Source organism: Petaurus breviceps, unplaced genomic scaffold (genome assembly GCF_028583685.1).
Source record: "Petaurus breviceps papuanus isolate PSGF00001 unplaced genomic scaffold, PetGlider_PUasm1.0 81, whole genome shotgun sequence".
NCBI lineage: Eukaryota > Metazoa > Chordata > Mammalia > Diprotodontia > Petauridae > Petaurus > Petaurus breviceps.
This window is the reverse complement of record NW_027186546.1, coordinates 8,381,521-8,407,544: the sequence shown is the minus strand read 5'-3', so window position 1 is coordinate 8,407,544 and position 26,024 is coordinate 8,381,521. Positions and strand designations below refer to the sequence as shown.

Genomic DNA, 26,024 nt, shown 5'->3' with positions numbered 1-26,024 from the left:
AAAAATATCTCAACAGGCAAGATGAATAACTGAATCTAATAAGAATTTTAATAGGGATAAAAACATAAAGTCTTACACTTGGGTCCAAAAGAAAAAGCAAATTCAAAAGCACAGGATGGAGGTGTGACTATATAACTGGATCTGGGAGGTTTTAGTGGAAAGGGAGTCATCAGTGCAATATGATAGCCCCAAAGGCTAGTGTGATAATAAGCAACATTGAAAGAAGCTTAGTGCCTAAAACAAGGAAAGTAATAACCCTATTGTTCTCTGCTGGTAAGGCTGCATATGGATTGATACATTCAGAATCTTAAGTCAGTAAGCTTGACACATCTTAGGAAGGTCATGAAGAAGATAGAGAACATTCAGATAACAACCCGGATTAAAGCAGTCTTAAGACTCAAGTCTCAGCTGTTAAAAGTACAGCTCAAGGAATTGCTAGTGATTAGCCTACCGAAGTCTTTGAAAGGTGGTCTCATGAGAAAAGGGACTGACTGGGAAGGGCTGAACCAGAAACCGTGGGGAAGAGCTGCAGAAAGGCAAATTGATGCTTGCTGGGAAGGAAAAATTATCTCAAAGTTTTACAGAATCACAGAATTGAAAGTAAAAAGGGATCTTGGTGGTCATGTAGTACAATCCGTCCCATATGGGGTTGCAACCCACAGTTGAAGAAGTGCTGAAGGGGTTGGAAGTGGAAAAAGTTTAAGAAGACCTGCACTAGAGGAATTCCTACCATAGCATACCTGATAACATTTTGTCCAGCCTCTGCTTGAAGACCAGCAAGGCAGGGGTGGGGGTGGGGAAGTACAGCATTTCTACGGTCAGCCTTTATCTACTTTGGATATTCTAATTTTTAATGTTTTTCTTGCCATTGAACTTAAATTTGCCTTTTTACAACTTCACCTCTGTAATGGCAAGCAAAAAAGTACTTAGCACTTTGTTTCAGTTACTTAAGTATTTATCACCTTGTTTGATCACCTTGTGATTTGAAGCTGGGAGGAACTTGCTGACAAAACAGGAAGGATGAGACAAGAAGGAGAACTACCATATATAAGGAGAAGCCCAAGCTGGGACAGAGAAGAACTGGTAGAAAGCATGGCTATGGCACCAGAACTTTGTCTATCTGTGTTGATATTACTTTGTCAGATTTGTCTGCTGATAGAGGACATTGCTGTTGTTACAGAAGCCCTAGGACCTTACTGCTGGTTCAGAAGCCCTGAAAGAGGACTTTCTTGTTGTCTGTTTACAGAAGTCCTGAAGGAGGTCCTGGGACTTTACTGATGATTTGTGTTGCTTTCTAAAATAGAGACCCTGTCTTCCGGTATGCGTTGATTGCACAGGCAGAAAGTGAATTGATGATAGTGCTGGCAATATGAGTGAATATTGTTGTAACTCTGCTAAGCTTGATGTGTGTAGATATTATTGTGGGTCTAAGTTTTCTCTCCCCAGAAAAAGAGACTTCAAAAGACTTGAACTGTATGGGTCACCGGGACATTCAAGCTGGAGCAGGAACTAGAACAGGAACTGGAACAGGAGCTAGAAGCTGTTGACCTGTGAATCCAGGTGATGCCTGGGTAAATTCAGTAAAGAGCTGGACCTATGGAAGAGGAACTATGGAATCTGGGAGCCAGCCTCTAGTCAAGTTGAAAAGCTCTTTCTGTGGGTACTTAGTGCTGAATGAGAAGAACATGATTTCCTGTGGCCTAGGGGTGGGAGAACTTTGTACTTTGTACCTTACACCCCTTAAGGATGTTTGAGTTAAGGATGATTGGAAACTAATCTCCAATTAAGAAGAAAGGAGACTTTTTGACTGGGAAATTAAGACTGTTACCTAGGGGTGTGAAAACTTTGACTTTTATACTTTGTGTCCCTTAAGAAGGATTGCTCCTTAAGGATCATTGAGTTAAGGACTTATTGAATGATATCTTTTGTTTAAAACTATGTGGTCACTTTAGTGATAAGTTGTTATATCATTGTGAATGCTGTACTTTGGTTTTTGTGAATATTTTGCATTAGTTTATTGCTGAATAAATAGAGAGTTGACCATGCTTTGTGATCAGGATCTGAGAACTATTCACAGCAGCAGTCCTCTGGAGAGCTGCTTGTACTTGGCTTTACAACCTCTTACTCCTGGTTCTGTTCTCTGTAGCCTACAAATATTTTATCAAACGTCTACTGTGTACCATGCATTGTGCTAAGTAAGCATCGGAGATACAAAGAAAGGCAAAAAAATTAAGCAAAAAAGAAAAAGAAAAAAGAGTCCTTGCTCTTAAGGAGCTTATAGTCTAATGGGGGAGACAACATGAAAAGACCTATGTAGAAACAAGATATATACAGGATAAATTGGAGATAATCAGTAGAGGGAAGGTACTAGCACGAGAGGGATCAGGAAAGGCTTCTTGTGGAAAGTAGAATTCTAGTTGAAATTTGAATGAAGAAATGGAAGCCAAGAGATGGTGATAAGGAGGGATAGAATTCCAGGCATGGAGGACAACCAGTGAAAATGCCTATAGTCTAGAGATAGACTGTCTTGTGTGAGGAACAGCAACTAGGTTAGTGTCACTAGACTGCAGAGTATTCAGAAAATGCTGATGGGATGGTTTTATATTTGACCCCGAAGGTGATAGGAAGTCATTAGAATTTATTGAACAGCAGGATTATGACTTGGTCAGACTTGACCCTCTCTTTTGGGAGAATCAATTTGACAATGAGTAGACTATGATGAAGAGAGACCAACCATAAAACAAATGACACAAATCTAGTCCCTTCTCCACATGACAACCCTTCAAACACCTTCCAGCATTGTATCATCTACAAATTTGATGAGCATATTCTCCAACACTTTATCTATGTCATTGATAAAAATGTTTACACGGCTCCATTTGGGTATCATACTGCAGAACTACTGAACCATCAACAACTACTCTTTCAGTCTAGCTATCCAACCAGTACTAAATCCATTCGATTGTACCATCATCTAATCAGTATCACTCCATCTCCCTCACAAGAATAGCACAAGCCACTCTAGCAAAAGCTTGGCTAAAATTTGGTAAACTGTATCTACCACATTCCCTTCATTTACTAGTTTAGTAATCCTGTTAAGAAAAATAGGTATTTGTTCTTGATAAAGACATACTGCTAGTTGTAATTATCTCTTCCCTTTCTATATATTTGCTGTTTTTAAAAATGATCTATTCTAGAAGAGGCCAAATGGTGCAGTGGGTAAGAGCACCAGCCCCAGAGTCAGGAGACCCAGGGTCAGTTCTGGCCTCAGATACTTAACACCCACACAAAATAACTGGACATGTAACCTTGAGCAAGTTACTTAACCCCTATTGCTTTAAAAAAATGATCTATTCTAGAATTCTCTCAGAAATAGAAGTTAAGCTTTCTGACCTATAGTTTTCAGTATCTGTTCTCCTTTTTTGATTTTTTAAAATCTTCTTTTAGATTTTGTGTCTTGGATCATGGAGATAGCTAAGGTTGCTTTATCTTTGCAGAACAATTTTTGTTTTGGAGAGGCTATAAAGGTCATAGGGAACAGAGAAAATGTCCAGTTTTTCCATCTTATTGTCACATGACCCCCTAAAAATCTCTTCCCTATTTTGAAAATTGAGATATTTGCCTTCTCCAATCTGGTGATAACTCTCCTGTTTTCCATGGTGTTTCATGTATTACCACTATTGATTCAGAAATTATATCTTCCAGTTCTTTTTAGGGTCGAAGGATGTTGTTCATTTGGGCCCGGTGACTTGAATTCATCAAAGGTCATGCTATGTTCACTTACTACCTCCTTATTTATCTTGAGTATCAACTCCTTATTAATAATTTTAGTTCTGTTATTTCCATTGTGAAGGCCATTTTCCTTTGCAGAGAAAATGGAAACAAAATAAGACTTGAACACCGTTGCCTTCTCTCTGTTTTCCCTTAACACCGTCCCATCTACCCAACAGAAAGGTCTTATCCCTTCTTGGATCCTTCTTGTTCTCTTAATGTAACTTGGAAAAAAAAAATTTTTTTGTCCTCATCAAACTTTCCTCACCAAACTCAGCTCATTCTGAATTTTAGAATTTCTGACAGTATTCTTATAGGACTAGGCCACACTCTTACATTCATCTTCTTCTACCTGGCCATTCTTCAATGATTTATGATTTTTTTATCCCCATATTTTCTTTTTATTTCTTTCTTCTCTTTTGTTCCTTTTTCTTTTTTGCTATTAAAGTAGTGCTGCTGGAAATATTATTGCATAGATAATAGTTTTCTTTTCTCCTATCAATAATACCCTAAGGTTATAGTCCTACTAGTGGGATCACTAGACTAAATGATACAAACAATTATATATTTCTCATAGTATAAGGCCATATTGCTTTCCAAAGGGTTTGTACCAATTCAGTTTTACCAGCAGCATTAACAATATGACACTCTGTTATGATAACTAGCTTGTTTTAATCCTAGAATCAATATAATGATTCCCTCCTCTGTGATTTCATAGTTTATTTTAAATGAAAAGTTATGAATTCGTTCACAATTATTCTGAGTCCATTGTTAGGGAAGTTCCTAACATTTAGGCAGAGGTTGGGCTCTCTGCTTAGACTTCCATTTATATCCATTTTTAGTTAACCCATTGCTTCTTTATGGTAGAGGCAAATTTGTAGGTTATTGGAAAGGTTTGGATAACAAAACAGTGGATTATATTATAATGTCTATTGATACAACTAAAGAAGGAACACTAGTAAAAGAGCAGAGCTTTTTTCAGTATTTCTCACTGTCCTTCAGCATGTAGCTATATTAATGGTGGCAACTTGAGTCTTCTACTCCAAGATGCATGGAGGGCTATGGCCCAACTCAATACCTTCCTTCTCTTTTGTATCTGAGTCATATCATTTCTCCTTTAATTGGTTTTCCCATGGTGGCCAATTGTTGGCACAGTTCTATAAAACCACACTGTCTTCTATAACTTCTACTCTTTTCTGTAGCTTACAGATCCTTGGAATCTCTGGTCTCCTTTATTTTATACAATTTCCTTAGGTCATGACCAAGTCTCTCACACATTGACTTTGATTAATTTAAGGAGATTACAGGCCCTGTTCATACTCAGGTTGAGTACAATTGGCTGATTCAATTAAGTGTTCTTATCTAATAAAGTTAATTACCTTTAAGTGGGTGGGATAATCAGTAGAGTCCCACCTTTACAGGAGTATACCTATTTCTCTACTGTCTGGCCAGCACTGAATTTTTTGTGATTTTGAAATTTTTTTAATGAATTTATTGGATAGTGATATCTCTGAGTTGTTTAATTGGCATTTTTTTTCTAACAACTAGAGATTTTGAACAGATTCCAATTGTATTTCTCTTTTTTTTTAACTACTTGATCATATATACTGTGTCTGTTTATTTTCATGCTGTCACCTGCAGTTGTCCTTGTTGTGGAAGATAGCTAGCTGGATAATAGATCTTTTTCTGGGAATGGAAGGATCTAAATCCTCCAGGACCCACTTGTGTCTGCCTAGAGACTTGAATTTAGGCATGGCCTTCTCTACAGTTTTAGTCCTCTCCTTTTTCCCACCTTCTCCCACCTCTTTCCACCTCGATGGAGATTAATCCTCTAGCAACCATATTAAAGAGATCTGCTAAAGCTAAGAACAAATTGCTTTTGTCCAGAGGAAATGGCCTAGATCTTTTGGGGGATTTTTTCCTCTGCTAATTTGGAAAGGACTTAAAAAATAATGATGATCAATACACAGTATTAATAAAATTATAACAGCTCATCAAGTTCCTAAATGGCTTCGCCACTAAGCTGGAAAGGAAACATCCCAGCCAATTAAATCTCAGCTAATTAAATTAGTCCAACAGCCAAATGCTTCCCTATTTGTACTGTTGAACACAATAAAGACATACGCACAGAACAATTCAGATGAAGCTCATCTTCTATTAAGAGAAATCAAGTTTTAAGTACTATTGGAATAGTAATGAACAGCTTGAAAAGAGATAGGGAAATCTGGATTTAAACCTACCTCCTTAGATAAGGAGAGAAAGGAAGAGAAAGTAGAATGGAAGAGAAGGCATTTGATCAGCTGCCTGACTTCTCAGCCAAGGAAAGTTTATTAATGATTAAATTACCTCTCAATCTAGTCACCACTCTTGTCTCTGCCTCCATTAAATAAGAATACTGCTGCTTTGTCAGAACCTGGAAAAGTTCAATGTCATTCTTATCTATAATATCATCTATATAACTGGACATCTCCCTGACTCAGAACTCACAACACTAATTCAAAAGTTTCCCAGGTCATCCTATAGCCAGCCATATGATAGCTCCATTTCTCCCCAGACTGGGAAGACTACATCTCCCAAGACATTTAGTGAGTTTCTATATTGCCCTTCCTTTGCCTATAAGAAAATTGGCTTCTTTCAGAAGTTGGACCCTAATAATGACTTGATTTCCTAAACTATTTTTTAATCATGAATTTATCAAGTACTAACCTGCTCTATATCTTTGGTTCTAATTTTGAATTTTATATTCTGTTACATTGAATAATTTTTCTTTTCATTTTATCCAGCATTATTTATTGATTATATAAAAGCATTTTATTTAGTACACTAAAATGTTGTTTTAAAGGCTGTCTTCTAACAAGGTGTCTTCCATGCATATGTCAAAATTATACAAGTTTCCTCAAAAAAAATATAGCAGAGATTACCTTGTTTGACAACCTTTTGAGTATTAATATCAAGTGTGACATAAACCAGGGAAACATATGCTTACCAAATGTGTTTGTCAGTCTCAGGGAGGATATCCAGGGCAGCATCTAAGTCAAAAAGAGATTCCCTATAAATGGTGAAATACTCCAGATGCTCTTTGCAGATGATGCTGAATTCATTGCATTAAGCCCCAGAATATTGCAAACCCCTCTAAAATGAAATACATCCACCCATATAGGAAAAACTAATTGGGTGAAGAATTCCTTTCTATATAAGCTATGAAATATAGTTGGATGGAAAACCTATAGAGTTTATCCATCAGCATATTTTATCTTGGAGAGACACTGAAAATGGATAATGATCTAAGTTCAGCATTCAGAAGCAGGAGAACAGGCCAGGTTACTTTGGGAAATTGTATGGTTCTTTTAAGGACTCTGATTTTCTACCTGAAACACCTTGTAACACCTGTGTTCTGCTTCAGTCACTTCAGCCACTCTTTGTGATCCCATTTGGGGTTTTCTTGGCAAAGATACTGGAGTGGTATGCCATTTCCTTCTCCAGCTCATTTTACAGAGGAGGAAACTGAAGCAAAGAAGCTTAAGTGACTTGTCCAGAGCTACACAGTTAGTAAGTGGCTAAGGACAGATTTGAACTCAGGAAGATGAATCTTCCTGATTCCAAGTCCAGTGCTCTCTCCACAGATCATATAACTGTATGTCATGGAACATTACAATATTTTAAAACTTTAATTGATAACAATTACCCAAAGGTATATATTGGTTGTGAATTGGTAGCAGCAAATTGCAATTAAAGAATTATGCAGGAAGAAGGCAAAGGATTTCATCAAAGAAATATATGACTATAAAAGAAGATACGAGAGGGAGAAGTACCAATGTACGGCCCAAGTACTCCATTGGTATTCTTATAATGACAAAAAATATAAGGAAGACCATCAACAAGTTGGGTGGCTCCCCTGTGGTGAACTTACTAGAGAACATAACAAGTCATACAGGATGGGTAGGAATGGATGGGTAGTGATCAGCACTATGGGAGGAAACACCAACATTAATGAGATCACAGATACACCAGAGTATCAGAATAACTTGCATCAGCTGGTTTTGATCATTACCACTTTATAGTGTAATTTGAAGTCTGACAGTGCAAATCTCTAATAGCTTATATTCATCTTCACAGTTTAAAAGGCTTTCCACATTGGGGCATCCAGGTAGCACAGCAAGTAAGAACACCAGCCCCAGTGTCGGGATGACCTGGGGAATTGAATCCCGGGCTCAGACACTTAGCACCCACCCAGAAACACCTGGCCATGTAACCTTGAGCAAGTTACTTAGCCCCAATTGCTTAGGGGTGGCCAGGTGGCTCAGCTGTAAGAGCACCGGGCCCAGAGTCGGGATGACCTGGTGATTGAATCTGGGCTCTGATACTTGGCACCACACCCAGAAATAACTGGCTGTGTAACCTTGAGCAAGTTACTTAACCCCAAATGCTTTTAAAAAAAAAAAGGCTTTCCACATATATTATCTCATTCCTCATAACTCCTGTTAATAAGCTGTGTAAGTTTTATCTTCATTTTGTAGATAAGAAGATGAAGGCTCAGATAAATTTTGCTATTTGTACAAGGTCACATAGCTAGTACCCGCAAAAAGGTTAAGACTAGGACCCAGATCTGCTGTTACCACATCTAAGGTTCTCCACAGGAACTTGAATCCTCATGTTTTCATTCAAGGTCCATTGGTGTTTCCATCATAGAGAGTGAGAGAGTCAGTCAACATTTGTTAAGCTCCTATTATATGCCAGACACTGTGTTAATCACTGGAGATACAAAAATATGACTTGAGACAGTCCCTAGGTCAAGGAGCCCAGAGTGTGATGGGGGAGACAATACATAAAAAGGAGTCAAAAACAGAGGGGGTAGAAGGTCATAAATCCAGGGTAGGAAATGATCTAAAGAGGTATGAGTTTCTGAGTTGATTTAATCTTGAAGAATAATGGATTTCTGGATGTGATGAAGTTTGGGAAAGTAGCCAGGTGGGAAATGATTATCAGAATTCCCTGGGCACCATTTTTAAATGAAAGAGGATCACACCTTGCTGCCTCAGATTAATCACTTAATTGTTTGAATTATCCACTTCACTTAGATAGTATGGAGCAATGGAAAAAACACTGTACTTTGAATCAGAAAACTTGGGTTCAAATTGCATCTTTTCTGTTTACTACATGTGTGATCTTGGATAAGTCTTGGGGCTTCAATTTCCTTTCTTTTTCTCCTTCTTTCTTTCTTTTTTCCTTCTTTCCTTCCTTCCTTCCTTCCTTCCTTCCTTCCTTCCTTCCTTCCTTCCTTCCTTCCTTCCTTCCTTCCTTTCTTTCTTTTTCTTTCTTTCTTTCTTTCTTTCTTTCTTTCTTTCTTTCTTTCTTTCTTTCTTTCTTTCTTTCTTTCTTTCTTTCTTTCTTTCTTTCTTTCTTTCTTTCTTTCTTTTTTCAAAAAGAAGGACTGGACTAAGTAGTTTTCCTTCTAACTCTAAATTCTGTGACCTGATTTAAATTTGTTATTACTGAAATTGAGATAAAAAGGGGATTGTCAGTTATAACAAAGGTTTGGCATATCCTCCCCATGCTCACCTTTTCTTCACCTCTCACCTGTAGAGAAGCTCCTCCATTTTTTCTATACTTGAGTTTGAAGGAATCACTCTTGTCATCACATACTTGCATTAGTGAACATAACATTTTGGGGGTTGTCTACCTCATGCCCAATGTCCTTGTATTATCTCCCTTAATATAAACTACAGGAAAACTGACAACCCTGGAAGGGGGAGGGTGGGAAGGAGAAGGGCCTAAGGAAGATGGAGAGTAAGTCAGCCAGGTAGTTAGTTCTCCTCTTTATTTTTCAAATTTCTCTTCCTATCCCTCTTAGTAACAGTATTGAGAAGGTTCTCTGCTATATGTGTATATATCTACAACCATGCCAATGCCAATCTCTGTTCTGTCTGTCTGTCTGTCTATACACAGTTGCAGCCAGAGAGCAATTCTTTCTTCTATACAGAGGTGACACCAATTTAAGCGATAAATCTGAGAGGGCAGAAGAAGAGCTTTCTGCCCCTCTATTCCCAGGATTACATTTTTCTAGTGTCCTCCTGAATATGAAGGAGAGAATCATAAAATGTAGAGCTTGAAGGACCTTAAGGATCACTTGATTTAATGAACCTCCTGACTTTACAGATAGAGGGTCCCTTTGGTGAAGCGACTTCACAGATATTACACAGTTAGTTAGTGGCAGAGCAGGGATCTGGACTCTTGTCTCCTGACTCCTAAGTGCTCTTTCTACTATGGTCATGAAAATCAAACCATCACAAGAACGTTGCGTGTCTTAAGGATTGTGTGCTGTGTACCCTGGAGAACAAACTTGGAAAAAGAAAGTTAGTGACCTCACTGTGCTTCTTCTAAATATCATGTCCACTTATTTAAACAAAGTAGAATATGTATACAACTTGCGGTAAATTTGGACCTCTTTCTAATCATTCTGGATGATTTATTATAATAAAGAAAATTATTCTTGTTTCATAGCTCCCTCCTGTATTAGCACCCACAGCTTTCATTGCTTCTACCCCCTCCCCAACCACCAGCAAATCATTCTGATTGACTGACTAGATGCCCCCAATGTATTGGATAATTATATAACCTTCTGATTTACCTTGGTTATATAGAAATGCCCTTAGAGCATTGAAATGAGGCGGAAAAGCAAATTGCTGTAATAATTGCTTCCAGACAGCACACTGTATTACTTTATGCAGTAGTCCCAAGAAAGAGTGTGTCTAAAAAAGCACTGTGATAGGAGGAAAGAGCCTGGGAATGAAAGTCAGGAGATCTGGGTTCTCATTCTGGCTCTTTCACTAACTGATTATTTGACTCACAAGTGGTTATTGTTGTTGTTTGTCCTTAGTTCTTGAAAAGGACTATGACATCGGGAAGGTGATGTCATGACTTGCAAGTGAATTGGATTTAAGTGAGGGAGGGCTGTGCAAAGTCACCAGCCTCACTTTCTCCTCTGAAGCCATCTGGGTCTAGTGGTGAGATACATATCAGGGTGACTGGAAATCACCCCTGTTTGTTTGACTATGCTCAAGTCACTAAGAAGTAAAGAATCAGAAGATGGGACAGAATCTTAGAGATACTTTAACTTCTGTTTATTCTTCAGTTAGAAGTCAATTATCTTAATTTATTTAGTTTTAATTAGATTGTAAGCTCCTCGAGGGCAGAGACTTTCTTTTGCCACCATTTATACCTTCAGCACTTAGTACAGTGCCTGGCACATAGTAGGTGTTTAATAAATGTTTATTAATTGGTTATCTGATTTTTCTACCTACTCTAATTCTATCCATTCTTGGACAGGAGTCCTCTCTACACCTCCAAGAAGAGTCAGTTTTCATTTGAAAACTTCTAGCTTAGAGAAACTCACTATCTTCCAAAGCAGTCCATTTTAATTTAAGAGAGGAAATTGTAAGGAAATATTTTGTTGGTGTTTCACTGAGCCAAAATCTTCCTTTCTGAAATTTCCATGCATCACTCCAAGATTTGCCCTCTGGGATAAGGCAGATAAATCTTATCCTTATTCCACTGAGCAGGAGTCGAAATTGTTAAAGACAGTTACATCCCTCATAAATTTTCTTTTCTCCAAATAAACATTACTAATTCTTTCAAGTCTCATATGGCATGGTTTCTAGTCACCTCATCATCCTGGTCATCTCTGGATAAGATTCAGTTTGTTCATGTCTTTCCTCAAATGGGTGTCTCACTTTGTCTTTCTGAGTTTCAATTTCTGCTCTTTTCATTTATATATGTAAAATGAGAGGGTAAAAATAGATGATTTCTCATGCTTCCTTTAAGTTCTTAAATTTTATGATGCTAAAGTTTAGTAGATGGAGAATATTTCCTCATTGACATATATAGGTTATAATTATATTTCTAAAATATGTGTATTATTGATAATTTAAAAAATCTTTGTTGTCATTTGTCAATAGACTCCAAGAAGAGAAATTTTCTAAAGTGAAGACGTTGAACACAATGACCATGTCTGATGACCTATGCCTTATTTATGCACTGAAGTCTAGCATCTTGCTGCCCAGAGGTGGGATATATCTTTCATTGTCTTCTGAGTCAAGTTTGGTGCATTGACAAGAGTTCTCATATCTTTCAGCATTGTCTTTCCTTACAATATTAAAGTCATTGTGTAGATTGTTTTCTTGGTTCTGTTTACCCAAGTCCTGTATCAGTTCACACAAGTCATCCAAAGTTTCTCTACATTTTTCATATTGTCTGTTTCTTACAGCACCTTGTTCAATTATATTCATATGACACAATTTGTTCAGCTATTTCCAAATCAATCAGTATCTGCTTCGGTTCCAGTTCTATTTTACCATAGACACTGCTTATATGTATGCATGTCTCTCTGTGTGTAAATTTTGTACCTATGGGATCTTTTCCTTTGCTGTTTTAGTGATATTTCTAGAATAGTTCTAAATTGTTTTCCAGAATGGCTAGACCAGTTTATAGGGTATATGGGGTGTTCAGAGAAGACTAGCATCTCTGGTGTGAGGGCTTGCCGAGCCCTTTTCAGGGCTGCTTATGCACCTTTGGTGTCCACCTGTCACCCAACTTTCACCTGTGGTTCCTCTAAGAAACTGTAGCATGTGCAGCAGCTTTACCTTGGTAAAGAAAGCCTTCTCAGTAGAAGGGCTAAATCGGGTTGAGGGTCACTGACAGGCCTCAAACCCAAGTTAGGGGATGTCTATCTCAAGCATGTGAAGACTTCCCTCATTGGATGACAACAATTTTTTCGAGCACTGAGTTGGAGCTCTATGGAGGTGGCAGCAGTGACTCCCCTGAGCTGAGACCTTCACTCCGTCAGGGCTCCTTCCCTCTTCTGCCCCCCTTTTTTGTTTTTTGTCCCCCCCCCACACACACACCAGATCCTGAGGAGGCAGCTGGGGGGGGGGGAAGGCAAAGGCCCGTTGAGGGTTTTCACTTTTCTCCCCCTCCCCCCACCCCTTCCGACCCCCATCCATTAATATTATTCTTTTGAAGACTCCGTTATCAAGCCGCCAAAGGGGAGTGTGCAACTGCAGAAGCGGGGTGCTTCTTTGGGAGGAGGAGGAAGTCGGGGTGCCCCTTAGCACTATCCCCAGACTGCCCGCAACAGCAAATTCCTGGGGAAAACCCCAGGGCAAAACGCTCAGAAATGGATCCCTGCTCGAAGCACTAGACCAGAGGCCAGCCCCGCAGCAAACAACTGCAAACAGAAAAGAACGATATAAAGCAATCTTCAGGAAAGTCAGAGGCATACTCAGTAAGTTTACTCCTGCAGAGTCTCCTTGAGCTCCTCAGTGCAGGGGTAGAGTCTAAACTCCTCTTACAAGGGTTCATATTGCTAACTGTGGACAAGGCCCTTGCAGAGCCAAAGTATAGCTCAGTGTATACTCAACTGTGTCTGCGACTGACAGAAGATGCACCAAACTCTGATGGCCCAGAAGCTGAAGGTCAACCAGGACAGATGCAAAGTACACCATTCAGAGGCCTCCTAATTTCCAAACCACAAGAAGAATTTGAAAACCAGACCAGAAATGTTGATATCTATGACAAACCCCTTCCTTCCTGAGGAGGAGGAACAGAGAGCCATTGCTAAGATTAAGATGTGGGGGAACATCGAATTCACTGGAGAACTTGGCGAGCTTGATCTTATTCATGAATCTATCCTTCATTAGTGCATCAAAACACTTTTGGAAAAGAAGAGAGTACAACTTAAAGATATGGGAGAGGATTTGGAGTGCCTCTGTCAGAGAATGAGGACAGTGAGGCCTAGGTTAGACCATGAAAGAGCCAAGTCCATAATGGATCAGTATTTTGCCTGACTGTGTTCCTTAGTACTAAGTAAGAAATTGCCAGCAAGGATTCGTTTCCTGCTGCAGAATACTGTGTGGAGTTTTGAGAACACAATTGGATTCCTCGCAAAGCTTTTCTTGACAATGGACCAAAGACCAAATAAAATCCATCAAGATGCAGTAAAAGATCTAGGAGTTTTTATTCCTGCTCCTATGGCTCAAGGGATGAAAAGTGACTTTTTCTTGGAGGGAACTTTGATGCCACCCAGGATGAAACTTGACAGGGACCCACTTGGAGGACTTGCTGATATGTTTGGTCAAATGCCAGGTAGCGCAATTGGTACTGGTCCAGGAGTTATCCAGGACAACTGGATGGGGATGACATCGATAAAATCAACTCTTCAGAGAACATTTTTTTTTCCCAAAGGCTATGAAGGCAGCTGAAGTAGGTCTGTGGAGTGCTTAGAGCTTGGTCAGACATTGAAGATGCCAAATTCATCCACTAAATCCCAGGCCATCTTGCCATTGGACTTCAGTGACTATGGAAGAGATAGTGAGGCTGATGACTTTGTGCATCTCTGCCTCACTTAAATCCAATTCATGTGTAAGTCATCACTCATCATTCACTATTTTACTATTTAACTATTTCATTATTTTATTATCTTACTATTTTACCTACCTTGAAGTCCTATGGCAATGGGCAAGTGATGAAACAGCAGGTATGGATACACAGGAAGCTGTAGCCACAACTCTGCACATAGGCCATGCAAGGCTTTGGTTCATCTTTTCATTGAACTGAAGCAACAGTAGGATTTGGCAGTTCCCTGGATGTCTGAGCAGCTTTTTTTTTTTTTTAATGGACCAAACTACTCACTTCCTGGTGTGAGGAAGGGGCTAGAAAAGGTGCCCTAAAAATTATCTGTTTCACCCAGCTCTGACCTGCTTATCACAACAGGCAGGTATCTCCCCCATGGTCAAAACACAAAAAAATTATAAAAATTTTTTGTAAAGATGATTCCATTCATCATTAATACATGAAATGTGTGCACATTCATGGACAACACAAAATCTAGTACACCTGAGAGATGAACAATTCTTGTGAGAGAAATCAGCAGATACCACATCCAAATAGCAGCTCTGGGTCAGATAAGGCTGGTAAATGAAAGTCAGTTTATTGAACTTGGAGCTGGCAACATGTTTTTCTGGAGTGGCTGCTGTGAAGAGGAGCATCTGGTGAATGTGGCAGCAGAAGGGTGGGGACCCTGCTGTTTGTGGGTACTGGTAGGAGAGCAGAGTTCCTGGTTTTAGTTATAGGACAGAGAAGACAGCTATAGTTTGAAGTCACTAGGAAATGCAGGGAGCAAGATCTTTTGTGGGACAGCATGGCTGGGGGCCCCTAGCTGTGGTTTAGGAATGGAGAAGAGAGCCCAAGGTTGAGTCCTGGGACAGACCTCAGAAAATAACAGTAAGAAAGACATGAGGGGCAGCTAGGTGGCTCAGTGAATAGAGCACTGGCCCTAGAGTCAGGAGGACCTGAGTTCAAGTTTGGCTTCAGATACTTCACACACACACACACACACACACACACACAGAAAGACATGAGGTTTGGGGCATCATTCCCCATACCTCAGGACTAGAACTTGATTGCACTAATAGCTATTCAAAATAAATAAATAACAAACAGACAAATAAATAAATAAATTGAGTAAGCAAAGGAGAAAGAACCAAACCATAGATTGTTACTATGAGGAGAGACGATCTGGGTTCATATTCAGAGGAAGATGATAGAGCTAAAAAAAAAAAAAAAGCTGTTCCTTTTTCAAAGAGAAAAATTAAATGGTCCAAAGCACAAAAAGAGTTCTTGGAAGAACTTAAAAGAGAATTTAAAAATCAAATAAAAAGAGAGATCAAGGAAAATTTGGGAGAAAAAAATAAGAGCAATCTAAAAAAAATCAAGAAAAATATGAAAAGAAAGTCAACAGACTTGAAATAGAAAATCAAAAACTTAAGGAAGAAAAGAATTCCTTGAAAACCAGAATTGGGCAAAGGGAAGCTAATGACATTCTAAGACACCAAGAAATAATAAGAACAAGATTAAAAGAATAAAAAAAAATAAAAGAATGTGAAACATCTCATCAAAATAACAAACGATCTGGAGAACAGATTGAGGAGAAATAAAATGAGAATAGTTAGACCACCTGAAAATTGTAATTATAAAAAAGAATCTTGATCCATTATTACAAGATATTATCAAGGAAAATTACCCTGAAGTTCTAGAACAAGAAGGTAAAGCAGAAATAGAAAAAATCCAGTGTTCACTATCTCAAAGAGATCCCAGAAGGAAAACATACAAGAATATCATAGCCAAGCTTCAAAGTTTCCAGGTTAAGGAAAAAATATTGGAAGCAACAAGAAAGAAACAATTTACATATCATGGAGCTATAATAAGAATTACACAAGACCTAGCAGCTACTACATTGAAGGACTGTAGGTCTTGGAATACTATATTTCATAGAGCAAAATAGCTGGGGTTACAACCAAGAGTAATTTACCTAGCAAAGTATAATCCTGAATGGAAAAAAAAGAACACTTAACAAACTGAAAGACTTTCAGAAATTTGTGACCAAAACAGCAGAATGTAAGGGAAAAATTTATATATGACATCCAGGAGAAATATAAGGTAAATGTTAAAGACCAATTATGAGACATTCAATAAGGTGAAATTGTTTGCTACTTATATGTGAAAATATTATCAGTACTCTTATGACTGTCATCATTATTCGGGTAATTTGAAAGAGAGGTTTTGGATGAGCTGAGTATAAAGGAATGATTCTAAAAAAAATAAAACTGTAGGGAGAGATAAAAGGGAGTAATTATCTCATACAAATGAGGCACAAAAGGAAAAAATGATACAGAAAAAGCTAGTAGATGGAAGGGTAGGTAGTGCTGGAACCTTACTCTCATCGGGAGTGGGTTAAAGAGGGAACAACATATATGTGTGTATATACATACATACATACATACATACATATATATATATATGTCTTCTAAATTCAGAAAGAAATAAGAGGGCAAGAGAATAGGGTAAGGAGAGAGGATAAGTAGATTCTCTTAGAGGGGAGGGGAGGTTAAGGTATAGGAAGCTAAGCTAAGGTAGCAGGTAAAGCAGAAGAGTGAGGAAGGATGAGAAAAGGTTGAGAAGGATAGTGAGGAAAAACAGGAAGGAGGAAAATATACAACAAGTAATTATAGTTTATAATGTGAATGGGATGAATTTACCCACAAAAGAGAAACTGATAGCAAATTAAAAATTTGAATTCAACAATATGTTGCTTTTAGGAAATGCTATAAAAATGAGAGATAAACACAAGATAAAAATAAAGGACTGGAGTAGAATTTATTATATAAAAGAAGCAGGAGTAGTCATCAGATCTCAAAGTTAATGCTAAAATAAATTTAATCAAAAGAGAAAAATATGGAAACTACACTGTGTGTCAGCAATAGTATTCAAGATTGTTTTAAAATAAGTAGACAGTATAAAATACCTGACAGCAAGCCTGCCAAAACACACACAGGAATTATATGAATATAAATGTAAAACACTTTTTATACAAATAAAATCAAATTTAAATAATTGAAGTAATACTTATTGTTCATGGGTAGGTAAAGTCAACATAATTAAAAATTGACAATTTTACCTAACTAATCTATTTATTCAATGTCATCCCAATTAAATTACTAAAAATTATCATAGTGAGTTAGAAAAAAATAAAAGCAAAATTCATTTGGAAGAACAATAGGTCCAGAACTTCAAAGAAACCGGGGTGGGGGGGGGGTAATAATGTAAAGGAAACAGATTTATTAATATCAGACCTTAAACTAAATTATAAGGTGAGAGCATTGTTGAAGTGCAAAATGGATAATTTTGATTATTTTAAATTAATGTTCTTGTATAAATAAATCGAATGCAGGCAAGAATAGAAGGAATGCAGAAAATTGGGGGGAATACTTTCATAGACAATCAGATAGGATGTAACTGGGTTAGAACTATTACTGTGGTGTAGGAATGATGAGCCAATTGATTTAGAAAAACATGGAAAGACTTGGCCTTATGAAGGAAGATGCTATTCACCTTAAGAGAAACAGATGACAAGTAGAAATAAGCATAGTATAGTTTTACTTGTATGTGTACGAGTGTATATTTATAGATATAGCCCTCCCTCACTTAAATCCCATGCTCTTATATGTCATGGCATCACCTTCCTGATGTCTTGGTCCTCTTCAAGAACAAAGGACAAACAGCAGCAACATGTATATGTATACACATATGTATATGTAGCCATGCTTAATTGTGGCCAATTTAATTTGGAGGGGGGAGGGAAAATTAAGAAAAAAGTGCACAGCAGAGAACAAAAGAAAACCTAGGAGGAAGCAAAGAAAAACTGGGCAGCTTTGAAAACAATGTGCAGTGTTTATTACATAGGTTTTCTTGAAATGGAAATTTATTGTTTTATGTTTTGTCTTTTATGTTCTGCTGTGTTCATGGCACTTTTTTTCTTTTCTCATTTTGTATTTAAGTATAAAATAGATAAAGGCCTACAGAGTCGTTGTGTTGACAACACTATTAATATGCCTGTGAAACTTGAATAAGATAAGGTACTGGGCACTAAGGTCCTCTCTAGAGCTGAACTGCCAAACATTTAAACTCTGTTACAGAGTGCATCTCCAGTGGACTTGCCACATAGTTTAAATGCCAAGTGCTTGCTCAATCAAAAGACTGTTTTACAGAGAACTCACACAAGGTCAGTGCTCACACAATAATCAGAAGAAGCAGTACAAGCACACTTTCAAGGTCTCTCTGAAGAATGTTAGTGCTGATTGTGAAATATGGGAAATGCTGGCTCAGGACTGTCCAGCATGGCATGCCCACATCAAAGAAGGCACTGTGCTCTATTAGTGAAGCAGAATTACAGTCACACAAAGAAAATGGGAACTGCAAATCCAGAGACATCTCTATCTTGAATGTTCTAATGGACTATTTGTGCTTGACCTTCTGAGCCACATTGGACTGATCAACCACAGCTGAACTCACAGTGGCCTGACCCTAGCATCATAATGTCATGGGTCCTCTTCAAAAATGAAAGATGAGCAGCAAGAACTCTATCAATACTGGACTAATGTGTCTAGTTTCACACAGGCCCTAAACCAATGATCAGTTTCATCCTTTAATTTTTGTCTCTCTGATGGATGTGAGATGAAACTTCAGAATTGTTTTGGTTTGTATTTCTCTTAGCAGTGATTTGGAGCATTCTTCTAATTATGTGGCTTCAGATAGTTTATATTTCTACTTATGAAAGCTGTCCATTCATGTCTTTTGACAACTTGTTTATGAGGGAATGTATTTTAGTTTTGTATCAATTCCCTATATACCTTGGATATCAAGAAGTTAATCAGAGGTATTTGCTATAAATATTTTTTTCCTAAATCAACAGTTTTTCTTCATATTCTATCTGCACCAATTTTTTAAATGCAAAAGCTTTTCAATTTTATGGAGTCTAAATTTATATTTTTTTCCTTTATGAACACCTGTATTCTTTATTTAGTTAAGAATTCTACCCCCTAATTGTAATTTTGCATAGTACTTCTTTCTGATAGCTGTCATACCTAGCTTATAAAAGATTCTAGTAATTTCCTTGACTTCTTTCTTATTTTTTTATTTGGTTAGATTTATCTAGTTCTAAGAGGGAAAGACTGAAGTCCCCATACACTTTTAGATGTATATGTTATTCCCTTTTTTTCCCAGTTCTGATGAGAATAAGGTTCTATCACTATCAGCCCTTCACCCCCTCTTGCCCTCCATTGTAACAGTTTTTCCATTCGTGCCTAATTTGTATGATATAATTGCTCTATTTTACCTCTCCCTACCCAATTTAATTTTTTAGGATCATCCCATCATACTCAACTTAACCCCAAGTCTTTTATTTATGTATGTTCTTTCAGACTACCTTAGCAATGATGATGATATTCTTAAGAGTTACAGATAACTTTTTTCCCATGTAAGAAATAAAAAGTTTGACCTTATCAAATCTCTTATAATTGGTCCTTCATGTTTACCTTCTTATGTTGCTCTTGGTTCTTCTAGGTCAAATTTTCTGTTCAATTCTGATCTTTTTCTCAAGAATACCTAAAAGTCCTTTAATTACTTAAATATCTACTTTTTTTTCTTGCAGGATTACATTCAGCTTTGCTGGGTAAGTTATTCTTGGTTGCAAATTCAGAACCATTGCTCTTTGGAATATCATGTTCCGTGTCCTTTAGTCTTTTTTTTTTCAGAAGGAGGAAGACAGGGAAATTGGGGTTAAATGACTTGCCCAAGGTCACATAGCTAGTAAGTGTTAAGTTTCTGAGGCTGTATTTGAACTCAGGTTCTCCTGATTGTAGGGCCGGTGCTCTATTCACTGTGTCACCTAGCTTCCCAGTGCTTTAGTTTTTTTATGTAGAAGCTGCTAAATCTTGTGTTAGCCTGACTGTAGTTCCACAATATTTAAATTGTTTTTTTCTAGTTGCTTGTAGTATTTTCTCCTTGATATGAGAATTTTGAAACTTAGTTATAAAGTTCCTGTGCATTTTCATCTTGGGATTTCTTTCAACTGGTGATGGGTGTTTTTTTTTTTACTTTTATTTTACCCTCTAGTTATAAAACTTCAGGGCAATTTTCCTTAATCATTTCTTGAAGCATAGTGTCTAAATTACTTTTTTTAAAAATCATAACTTTCAGGTAGTCTAACAATTCTTATGTTATCTCTCTTTAATTAGTTTTTTAGGTCAGAATTTATCATGAAATATTTCACAATCTCTACTATTTTGTCATTCTTTTTATTTTATTTTATTATTTCTTGGTGTCTTATGACATGATTAGCTTCCCCTTGCCAAATTCTAATTTTTGAGAATTTATTTTCTTGGGGTGGCTAGGTGAACAGTGAATAGAGCACTGGCCCTAGAGTCAGGAGGACCTGAGTTCAAATCTGACCTCAGACACTTAACACAAAAAGCTAGTCATGCGACTTTGGGCAAGTCACTTAACCCCAATTACCCTACCTTTCCCCCTCCAAAAAGCAAAAAACAAAAAAGTAAAAAAAAATTTTCTTTTTTTTTGTTTGTTTTTTGCTTTTTGGAGGGGGAAAAGCAGGGAAATTTGGGTTAAGTGACTTGCCCAAGGTCACATGGCTAGTAAGTGTTAAGTGTCTGAGGTCACATTTGAACTCAGGTCCTCCTGACTCCAGGACCAGTGCTGTATTCACTGCTCCACCTAGCCACACCAAGAATTTGTTTTCTTTCATAAATTTTTGGATCTCTTTTTCCAATTGGTTGACTCTTTTCATAATTTTCTTGATTTTCTTAAATTACTCTTATTTTTTCCTAATTTTTCCTCAACCTCTCTGATTTTTGAAGTCTTTTTTTCAGCTCTTGGGAGAGAGCCTCATCATTCCTTTCTGGGATTAGGTTTTCAAGTTGAATCATTCTCACCTCCCTTTCCCTCTTACACTGTAATAACCATTTATAATTTTATTCATATAAGTCATCAATTTCTTGATAGGTTGATTCCTCAACATTTTCTCTAGTTTATTGACATTTTTAGAGGAATGTTATCTCCTCTTTTGTTTGTTCTTCAACTGACAGAGAGATTTCTCTTTATTTAGTTTTAAGCTTATCTGATAGCTTTTCACTTTGAGTTTTCCCCCTCCCCCACCAGTTAATGATTGCTAAACAAACACTTAAATCTTTTTCTAACTACTTCTAGTCAGAAGTTATATCTTCTTCCTTTGGATTTTTCACAGCCCTCATACTTCAATGTACATTTTCTCTAAATTTATTTTGTTTAATTTTGTATCACATTCATGAGTTTGCAACTTTTGTTTTTCCCCCTATATTGTAATTTTCTTGCAGGAAGGAATTATGTTTTATTCATAGTTATATGTCCCTCCAGTGACTCAGACCTGTGCTTTGCACATAGTGGGCACTGCATAAGCATTTCTTGAATTGAATTGGGAAACTTTTGAAAGACAGCAGTTAATGCTGGATAGAGGAATTCCTTTGGAGGTCATCAAGACGTGAGTTCAAGTCCTGACTCTGACCCATACTAGCAGTTTGACCATAGGAAAGCCTTTGAACCTCTTAACTCCACTAAACACTATGTAACTATCAGGGTAATAACTGCTAGAAAATGACATGAGAGTTTCTCATAGGATATCCTTCATGCCAATTAAGTCACAGATCTGTAAACCCCCCCCCCCCAAAAAAAAGGAACTCAGAGGAATTATAACTCACATTTGCAAATTACTTTAAAGTTTATGAAGTAATTTCCTGAAAACAGACCATTTTTGTGCAGTACAATGTTACATGTACATTTACAGAGGAGGAAACTGGGGTTCAGAGAATGACTTGGTCAATATCCTACAATTTGGATTTGAATCCAGTTTTTCCTGCTCTAAGCATAGCATTCTTTCCACTGTGCTGTGTTGCCTTTAAAATTTTTGGGTGAATCTTTTCATTAAGCAGGAAACACATGTAATAATAGCTACTTCCCAATTTATCTAGTTTATAAGCTTGGACTTTGATATATTGGGTTTTCCTGCCGTGGTTATGTCCTAATGTTCTTGTTCATCTAGGATAAAGGAAGAATGATATACCAAAACTGACATTTTTGTTCTCATAATTTCTTCATGTCAGGTTAATTTAGAATGGCTAGTTTCATAACTGTTTCCCCAGAGACTTGTGCCAGAGGTGGGGAACTGGCGGCCTCAAAGTCACATTCAGTCCTTTGATCGAATCCAAACTTCACAGAACAAATCCCTTTAAAAATAGGATTTGTTCTGTAAAACTTGGACCTACGAATCTAGAAGGCCATAGGTAGCCTCAAGGCCAGAGATTCCTCATCCCTGGACTAGCCCATAGTAGGCACTCAAGAGATGGTTATTGGATGATTGAGGCACTAACTGGTGCCTGAACAGAATTTTACAATCAGTGAATAGTTAAAGATAATAAGATATTAGTGGAAAGAGCATTGAATTTGAAGTCAAAGGATCTGGGTCTGAATTATGATCCTGCTACCTGGATTGTAAACAAGACATAATTCTTCTAGGCCTTAGTTTCCTAATGTGTGAAATGAGGAGTTGGGTTAGATGATCTCTATAATTTCTCTACCCCAAAAACATGAAAACTCCCCCCCCACCCCCATCGCCTCCCAGCCCAGCAGAATGAGTAGATGATAACAGTTGTTCTAACAGCCATGAAGGAGGCTGAAACAGACACTGGGGAACACTCACAAAGATGCCAAAGGCATCCACTGCATCCCAGGTTATCTCTAGTCATCTTGACTTTTGTCCTGCCACTGAATTTTAATGACTCTGGAAGAGAGAGTGGGTCTGACAGCTTTGTGCAACCGCCTCCTTAAATCCGGTTTATGGGGAAGTGGAGACATTACCCTCATCATGTCACTGGTCCTCTTTGAAAACTAAGGATGAGCATCAACAGAGAGATCCGAAGCTAGATGTTGTAGCAGAAAGAGCTAAGTCAAGAAGATGTGTGTTCAAATATGGCCTCAGACACTTCCTAGCTATGTGACTGAGCAAGTCTGTAAAATGGGGATAATAAAAATACCGACTTCCCAGGGCTGTAGTGAAGATCAGATGAGATAATATCTGTAAATCTATGTAAACTGGGGTGGCTAGCTGATAGTGAATAGAGCACTGGTCCTGGAGTCAGCTGATCTAGATCTGTGATTCTTAACCATTTTCGTGTTATGGATCCCTTTGACAATCTGGTGACTATCGAGCCCTTCTCAAAATGTGTTTAAATGCATAAAATAAAAAATAGCAATACCAAGGAAACCAATTATATTGAAACACAACTCTCTGTGTCTTTATCTGTCTCTGTGTCTTTATCTGTCTCTGTGTCTCTGTCTCTGTGTCTCTGTCTCTGTCTCTGTCTCTCTGTCTCTCTGTCTCTGTCTCTGTCTCTCTGTCTCTCTCTCTCTCTGTCTCTCTCTCTCACATACACACACACACTCAGACCTCAGGGATTCTATAAGCTTACTTCCCCTCAGGTTTAAACAATATTATTTAAAGGGACAAATCTTGTACTGAAAGGAGTTGTATTCCTTAATTTTATGCAGAATAATAAAAGACCACCTGTTCTGAGTCTTGTACAGTTAGAAGAGATAGGGCAGTACTGACCTGATACTATCTTAAATAGAACCAAAGTACACAGGCTTGAGTACTGTCAACCATATGGCTGCTCCAGACCTAACTTACTATTCTTAAAGGCTCACATCTCCACAAGGTTCTCTATTTATAAAAAGCAGTTTAATAAAAGTTGGCTTAATTCGGAGGGGACTATTAAGGTAGTTAATGAAATGACACATAATTACTTTGAGATCTGTAGGGGGGTAAATAATAGGGGGAAAGAAGAGGGTTGGAGTTTTGATTTCTTAAGGCTCTGAGCTGGGTATGTTTGGGACCAGCCTGTTTCATCTTTCGAAGTTCTTTTCAGATTCTAAGATTTAGTTCAATTAAAATGTTGCCCCTGATAGTTATTTTTTTAAAAGCTACAATTCATGCTGCAAGCCTTAAAAATACATCAGAATGTTCCCTCATCTAAAATTCTGTTTTTAAAAGTACATTAAGCTATTAAAGACCTCAGTAGCCCAACAGGGTGATTCCTACCCAGCAGGATGTGTCTATCCTCCTAACAGAAGGAGGATAAAGGAAATTAGGCCTCAAGAGTGAGTCCAACAGTTCTGTAGAGCAGATCCCAGAAGATATACATTTAAGTAACTTCTGCTTTCACAAAACAAAACCTTACTACACTTTTTCTTTCGAGAAGCCAAAACATAGTATCATTAGACTAGCTTCCATAAAATGTTCATTCTCTGAATGTTTGTTTTATACAAGGGAGTGCTAAAGCATAAACTCCATGCAGCTTATTCCTTGGGTCAGTCACAAAGTCAAGACTTGAATCTGGGCTCTGATTCACAATCTTGTGTTTATCACTGCACTGAGACCTTTAATGAAATCTTTCATGTTTCCTTCCTTGGCTTCAAGTCATTAAGAAACTAGTTAGAGGGGCGGCTAGGTGGCACAGGGAGTAAGAGCATCGGCTCCAGTGTTGGGATGACCTGGAGATTGAATCCAGGCTCAGACACTTAGCACCCACCCAGAAACACCTGGCCGTGTAACCTTGAGCAAGTTACTTAACCCAGATTGCTTAAAAAACAAAAAGTAGTTAGAATCCTAATGAAAACTGAGCAAAAATGTCATTATTTTAAAAAATGTTACCTGTTTCCCTCACTCCCCCTTAGCATATAAAGACAATCTAATCTCCATGTAATAAACAATTAAAATGAGTAATTTTTAAAAAAATCTCCCTCTTCCAAATATCAGTGACACTTGAATTTTATAGTCCTTTTTCCCTAAGGGCAGGAACCCCTTTCAAGGTAGATTATCTCATTTATTCCCAACATCTCTACCAGTAGGGAGGGACAAAGATTATCAGGTTCATTTTGAAGATTAAACAAGAAAGGCAAAGACAGTTTAAGTAATTTATCTAAAGTTACACAGTTTGAGGAAGACTTACTATTAGATTTTGCTTCCTGATTTCTAATCAAGAACTCCATTGATTGAACCAAAAAACTTTATAAAACTCTAATGTTATTATTGGAATTCATTCAAGGTCTGTCCCTATACTAATCTTTACTGGCCCATGACTTCAGCTGGAATTTGGTACTCATTTTGTCATTAAATAAAAAACATGGCAGTTTACACGTTATCTTGCAGCTCATCTTCATTTTATCGGTGAGGAAGAAATGAAATTGAGCTCAAGATCAAGTTTAGTTAGCAGCAGTACTAAAACTAAAACCCAGAACTCCTGACCCCGATCTCTGATTTTTCTTCTACTTTCTGCATTATTACTTTTACTATAACTTACTATAAACCTTTTAACTTTTTATAGTTAGTCATTAAACATTTCTTATGGAGTGCCTGCTACTTGCCAGTGTTGGGAAGTGCTAATCGTTGGGAAGACAAAGAAAGGTAAAAAACAGTTCTGCTTTCAAGGAGGTCTAATGGGGGAGGCAACACTTAAACAACTATATGCAGGATAAACTTTATTGATAACAATAATAGATAACAGATAATCAATAGAGGGAAGGTGCTAGGATTAAGGAGGATCAGGAAAGGCTTTCTCCAGAAGATGGGATTTTAGCCAGAACTTGAAGGAAGCCAGAGAGGGGAGATGAGCAAGGAGAGCATTCCATGAAGAGCAGCCAGTGAAAATGCTCAGTCATGAGATGTCTTAATTAAGGAATAGTAAAAAGGTTTATGTCACTGAATCACAGAGTAGGTGGAGTTTAGACTTCAGGGCAGAGAGGTGGTATAGGTATAG

At 37.7% G+C, this 26,024-nt stretch overlaps 1 pseudogene; it reads left to right on the top strand.

Annotated features, from left to right (window-relative positions):
* Positions 1-11,769: 11,769 nt before the first annotated feature.
* LOC138176095 (eukaryotic translation initiation factor 4 gamma 2 pseudogene) lies at positions 11,770-14,027 on the top strand (annotated as a pseudogene).
* The last annotated feature ends 11,997 nt before the right edge of the window (positions 14,028-26,024 follow it).